We start from the raw sequence: 7251 nt of genomic DNA on the forward strand, positions 1-7251 counted from the left end.
CAAGCTTGGGGGAGGCTTCTCCAATTACTTAATGCTTTGCCTGATCATCCTCTTAAGAAAAATGGAATACTTGATATCTTTTATAATGGACTAACCGATGCTTCCAGAGACCACCTAGATAGTTGTGTTGGTTGTGTTTTCAGGGAAAGAACACCAGATGGAGCTGAAATTTTATTGAATAATATGTTGACCAATGAAAATAATTGGACAATTCCTGAACCAACTCCTGAGCCAACCCCGAAGAAAAGGGGTATTCTATTTCTCAGTCCTGAAGATATGCAAGAGGCAAAGAAATATATGAATGAAAAAGGTATAAAAGCTGAAGATGTTAAGAATTTACCTCCTGTTGAAGAAATACATGGTCTTAATTTACCACCTGTTGAAGAAATACATGGTTTTAATCCATCACCTATTGAAGAAACACACGGTCTTGATAACCCGACACAGGTAGTAAAGGTAAATTCTCTGTATAGATATGATAAAGTTGAAATCCCTCCTACTAAGTTTGCTAGCCAATGTTTGGATGAGTTTGATAACTTTATGGTTAAGCAAGAAGACTTCAATGCTTATTTTGGTAGAGAATTAAAACGCAATGCTTATATGATTGAACACTTGAGTGATTATATGGCTAATGTTAAAGGTGAACTTAAACTTATTAGTAAACATGCTTCTATGGTTACCACTCAAGTAGAACAAGTACTTAAAGCTCAGAATGATTTGCTCAATGAATTAAATAGTAAGAAAAATGATAATGTTGTTAGAGTTATGACTAGAGGTGGTAAAATGACTCAGGAACCTTTGTATCCTGAGGGCCATCCTAAGAGAATTGAGCAAGATTCTTAGAGAAATAATATTGATGCACCTTGTCCTTCTAAAAGGAAGAAAAAGAAAAATGATTGGACTTTGCATGCTTCTAGTGAACATGTTGTTGACACACCTGAGAATCCCAATGATATTTCTATTTCTGATGCTGAAACCCAATCTGGTAATGAACATGAACCTAGTGATAATGTTAATGATGATGTTCATGTTGATGCTCAACCTAGCAACGATAATGAGGTAGAAAACTGAACCTGTTGTTGATCTTGATAACCCACAATCAAAGAATCAAAGTTATGATAAGAGAGACTTTGTTGCTAGGAAGCACGGTAAGGAAAGAGAACCATGGGTTCAGAAACCCATGACTTTTCCTCCCAAACCATCCAAGAAAAAGGATGATGAAGATTTTGAGCGCTTTGTTGAAATGATTAGACCTATCTTTTTGCGTATGCAATTAACTGATATGCTCAAAATGAATCCTTATGCTAAGTATATGAAAGAAACTGTTACAAATAAAAGAAAGATATCGGAAGCTGAAATTTCCACCATGCTTGCTAATTATACTTTTAAGGGTGGAATACCAAAGAAACTTGGAGATCCAGGAGTACCAACTATACCATGCTCCATTAAAATAAACTATGTTAAAACTGCTTTATGTGATCTTGGAGCCGTTGTTAGTGTTATGCCTCTCTCTTTATATCGTAGACTTGATTTGAATAAGTTGACACCTACTGAAATATCTTTGCAAATGGCTGATAAATCAACTGCTATACCTGTCAGTATTTGTGAGGATGTGCCTGTTGTGGTTGCAAACGTTACTATTTTAACGGACTTTGTTATTCTTGATATTCTCGAGGATGATAGTATCTCTCTTATTCTTGGAAGACCCTTTTTGAATACTGCAGGGGCTGTTATTGATTGCACCAAAGGCAATGTCACTTTTCATGTTAATGGTAATGACCATACGGTATACTTTCCGAGGAAACAACCTCAAGTTCATAGTATAAACTCTATTGGAAAAATTACATCGATTATTTTTGGAGGTTTTGAATTTCCTCTACCTACTGTCAAGAAGAAATATGATATTCTTATTATTGGGGACATGCATATCCCCGTTGAGGTAACCTAGTGTTATTCGAAAATTCTCCGGTTCCATGTTATTCGGAATGAGTTTGTTAACAAGACCTGATCAACCTTGTTAGTGGATTCCTTTTGATGGGCATGAGATGGATGAATTTAGAAAACACAACTCTCTGTACCCTCTTTTTACTTTCTGTTATTTATATTAAATAAAGCAAAAATAGTAATTTCTGTCTGTTTTCTGAATTATCCATGCAATAAAAAATACCCCGAAAATAAAAGTTCTCCAAATGCCCTGAAATTTAAATATGTTTTTTCTGGAATATTTGAGAATATCTTGCACTGAGAACACAACAGGGGGAGCAAGCACCTGGCCACGAGGGTCCAGGGCGCGCCCACCCCTGGGCACGCCCCCCTGCCTCGTGGGCCCATGGTGGTTCCCCTCCACTTATTCCAGCTACCACACACTCCTTCTTCCTCCCAAAAACATCACTAACTAGCTCAAGCACAAGTTCTAGCTCATTTTGTTGCGATTTTCGATCTCCTTGCTCGAAGCTCCATTCACAAAACTGCTTTGGGGGATTGTTCTTTGGTATGTGACTCCTCCAATGGTCCAATTAGTTTTTGTTATAGTGCTTTATTCATTGCAAATTTTTGCTGCTTAGGTGACCCTGTTCTTGAGCTTGCATGTCAAATTGATATGGTCAAAAGTAGTTTTAATGCATGATATATCCTCTAGGCACTTGTGGGAGTAGTTGCTATCAATTTTGTTGAGTTTGGTTCACTTTTATTTTGAAGTTACTAAAAATTTCAGAAATTTTTCAGAGGAAGAAATATGTTTAGGAAAATGTACCAAGGTGGTCCTTCAAGGAAGCAAGGACCCAGGCACGCAATACCCGATGCCGATGATGAACCACCGAGGGAAGCTCAGGTGCGGGCTTGTGAATGGCCGTCAGAGGACTTTATGGATCGAGCAGGAATCAAGGAAGAATTTAACGCGTATGTGCGTAATGCCGATCTTGAGAGCTTCGAGGCAGATAAGTGCCGCTAATACCACTATCTCACTGATTCCTTTGTGAGAAGGTTTGAATTTTCATCATCACGCAATTCTCAAACTGTCCTATTTGATCTTTATGAAAATTATTATACTATGGACTTAGAGGATTTTAATACTGCTTGCAAACTTCCACAATGGGGTAGTCCTAGTGAACCTCACAAATCTGAATTTAGAGATTTTCTTGCTAGTATAACTGTGGGGGAATCTAGAGATATAACACAAGCTACCATAGGGAGCATTCATTTTCCTGCTATACATTATTTTGCTCTCTTCATAGGTAGGTGCATAAATGGTAAGGATGAAGCATGTCACATGTGTGTCCCTGACCTCAGTGTTCTCAGGAGTGTTGTATTAGGAGATAAACAGTATAATTTGGGAGCCATTGTTGCACGTAGGTTGCATAATAATATATTTAATGGAGATTTCTTTGCTGGAATTTATGCAACCCGTCTAGCTAATTTTCTTGATATACCCATTCGTGTGTATGATATTGAGTTGCCTCCTATTTATTTAGATTATGAGGCTATGGTTCGTCATCAGTTTGTTGAGAGGAACGATCAGTTCCTCCAGTACCGACTAATCTTTGACAAATGACGCACATATCACGTCGCTCTCCCTACTCCTACTTTCTATGTTATAACCAGGGAGGAGGCGACCGAGTATGAGAGGAGGGAGGAGACAGCTCGCCTCCAAGCTGCATCTCATCAGGCAATTGCCGCTGCATCTCAGTATGACCCCAGCTACAACTTTGGATATCCGCCAGACCAGCCGTGGTCATAGACCAACTTAGGCCAAAAGCCTAAGCTTGGGGGAGTACGTATTTCTCACCGACATTAAATTTATGTTCACACACTCATGCTAGTTGTCAGTGCTCATACTTTTTCACTCTATCATCCATGCTAGTTTATTTTCCCTTTTTATGCTTTCTTCTTGTGTGTTTAATAAACCTTAAGAAAAACAAAAAAAATAGTTGTAGCTTTTTAGCTAGTTTACTTTTCATGCATGTAGTAGTAGTAACTAAAAACAAAACCCAAAAAGATTTCTCGTTCTTCTTTTGCATGTTGGGAGCTTTCCCATGTAAATAGTTTTGTTTCTTTTCTTTGGGGGTCGAGAGGAGAAGACCATAATTAAAATGTTAAAGTGGCTCTTATATTCATTATTGTTGATCTGACAAAGAGCCCATATTACCTTGTCTTCTCTCTTGAATTGAATGCTTGCAGATTCTAGCTTAGTCCAATGCACGTGCACTATTATTATTATCCACACTATTCGGTCATGCAAGTGAAAGGCAATAATGATGATTATATGATGAACTTATTGAGATGAGAAAAGCTGGTATGAACTCGACCTCTCTTGTTTTTGTAAATATGATTAGTTCATCATTCCTGATTCAGCCTATTATGAATAAACATGTTTGCAATGACAATTAGAGATTATAGTTGCTTATGCCATGCTTAATTAGCTAGGAGCTTATAATGGTTTACCTTGCATGCCAACATGCTATTAAAATGGTTGTGATGTGGTATGATAGGGTGGTATCCTCTTTTGAACGATTCAAGTGGCTTGACTTGGCACATGTTCACGCATGTAGTTGAAACAAAATCAACATAGCCTCTACGATATTTATGTTCATGGTGCATTATATCCTACTCATGCTTGCATTCGGTGTTGATTAATTTTAATGCATGTTCATGACTGTTGTCGCTCTCTAGCTGGTCGATTCCCAGTATTTTGCTAGCCTTCACCTGTACTAAGCGGGAATACTACTTGTGCATCCAATTCCATAAACCCCAAAGTTGTTCCATATGAGTCCACCATACCTACCTATATACGGTATCTACCTGTCGTTCCAAGTAAATTTGTATGTGCCAAACTCTAAACCTTCAAATAAACATTCTGTTTTGTATGCTCGAATAGCTCATGTGTCAACTAGGGTTGTCTGTATCTTCCATGTTAGGCGGGTTATTCTCAAGAGGAGTGGACTCCGCTCCTCACTCACGAGAAAATGGCTGGTCACCGGGATGCCCAGTCCCATGCTTTATGCAAATCAAGTCAAAGTAATTGCAAACAAAACTCCCCCGGGACTGTTGTTAGTTGGAGGCACTCGTTGTTTCGAGCAAGCCATAGATTGATGCTTGTTGGTGGAGGGGGAGTATAAACTTTACCATTCTGTTTGGGAACCGCCTATAATGTGTGTAGCATGGAAGATATCACCATCTCTCGGTTATTGTGTTTACAATGAAAGTATACTGCTCAAAATTTTATTCATATCTATTTCAAAACCGAGCTCTGGCACCTCTACAAATCCCTGCTTCCCTCTGCGAAGGGCCTATCCATTTACTTTTATGTTGAGTCATCATCCTCTTATTAAAAAGCACCAGTTGGAGAGCACCACTGTCATTTGCATCCATTACTGTTAGTTTACATTTGAGCATGACTTGACTGGATCTCTTTTACCATGAATTACAATGTCTAGTCAGTCCTTGATCTTTAAAGGTGCTCTGCATTTATGTTTTGCAGTCTCAGAAAGGGCTAGTGAGATACCATCTTGTCATATCATATTATGATTGTTTTGAGAAAGTGTTGTCATCCGAGATTTATTATTATTGCTCGCTAGTTGATTATGTCATTGATATGAGTAAACATGAGACCTAAGTGTTATTGTGAATATGGTTAGTTCATAATCTTTGCTGAAAACTTGAATGCTGGCTTTACATATTTACAACAACAAGAGCAAACAGAGTTTGTAAAAGTTTTTCTTTATCACTTTCAGTTTATCAACTGAATTGCTTGAGGACAAGCAAAGGTTTAAGCTTGGGGAGTTGATACGTCTCCGTCGTATCTACTTTTCCAAACACTTTTGCCCTTGTTTTGGACTCTAACTTGCATGATTTGAATGGAACTAACCCGGACTGACGTTGTTTTCAGCAGAATTGCCATGGTGTTATTTTTGTGCAGAAATAAAAGTTCTTGGAATGACCTGAAAATCAACGGAGAATTATTTTGGAATATATAAAAATACTGGAAAAAGAATCCACGTCAGGGGGGCCTCCACCTGTCCACGAGGGTGGGGGGCGCGCCCTACCCCCCTGGGCGCGCCCCCTGCCCCATGGGCCCCCTGACGCTCCACCGACCTCAACCCTGACTCCATATATTCACTTTCAGGGAGAAAAAACCAGAGAGAAGGATTCGTCACGTTTTACGATACGGAGCCATCGCCAAGCCCTAAACTCTCTTGGGAGAGCTGATCTGGAGTCCGTTCGGGGCTCCAGAGAGGGGAATCCGTCGCCATTGTCATCATCAACCTTCCTCCATCACCAATTTCATGATGCTCACCGCCGTGCGTGAGATTCCATCGTAGGCTTGCTGGACGGTGATGGGTTGGATGAGATTTATCATGTGATCGAGTTAGTTTTGTTAGGGTTTGATCCCTAGTATCCATTATGTTCTGAGATTTATGTTGCTATGACTTTGCTATGCTTAATGCTTGTCACTAGGGCCCGAGTGCCATGATTTCAGATCTGAACCTATTATGTTTTCATGAATATATGTGAGTTCTTGATCCTATCTTGCAAGTCTATAGTCACCTACTATGTGTTATGATCCGGCAACCCCGAAGTGACAATAGTCGGGACCACTCCCGGTGATGACTGTAGTTTGAGGAGTTCATGTATTCACTATGTGTTAATGCTTTCATCCGGTACTCTATTAAAAGGAGGCCTTAATATCCCTTAGTTTCCAATAGGACCCCGCTGCCACGGGAGGGTAGGACAAAAGATGTCCTGCAAGTTCTTTTCCATAAGCACGTATGACTATATTCGGAGTACATGCCTACATTACATTGATGAATTGGAGCTAGTTCTGTGTCACCCTATGTTATGACTGTTACATGATGAACCGCATCCGGCATAATTCTCCATCACCGATCCAATGCCTACAAGCTTTCCATATATTACTCTTCGCTTATTTACTTTTCTGTTGCTATCGTTACCACTACTATTGTTGGGGAACGTAGTAATTTCAAAAAAATTCCTACGCACACGCAGGATCATGGTGATGCATAGCAACGAGAGGGGAGAGTGTTTCCTACATACCCTTGTAGACCGTTCGCGGAAGCGTTATATCAACGCGGTTGATGTAGTCGTACGTCTTCACGATCCGACCGATCCAAGTACCGAAAGCATGGAACCTCCAAGTTCTGCACACGTTCGGCTCGGTGACCTCCTCGCCTTCTCGATCCAACAGGAGGGGCAAAGTAGTAGATGAGTTCCGGCAGCACGACGGCATGGTGATGT

Source organism: Triticum urartu, chromosome 3 (assembly GCF_003073215.2).
Source record: "Triticum urartu cultivar G1812 chromosome 3, Tu2.1, whole genome shotgun sequence".
NCBI classification, from domain to species: domain Eukaryota; kingdom Viridiplantae; phylum Streptophyta; class Magnoliopsida; order Poales; family Poaceae; genus Triticum; species Triticum urartu.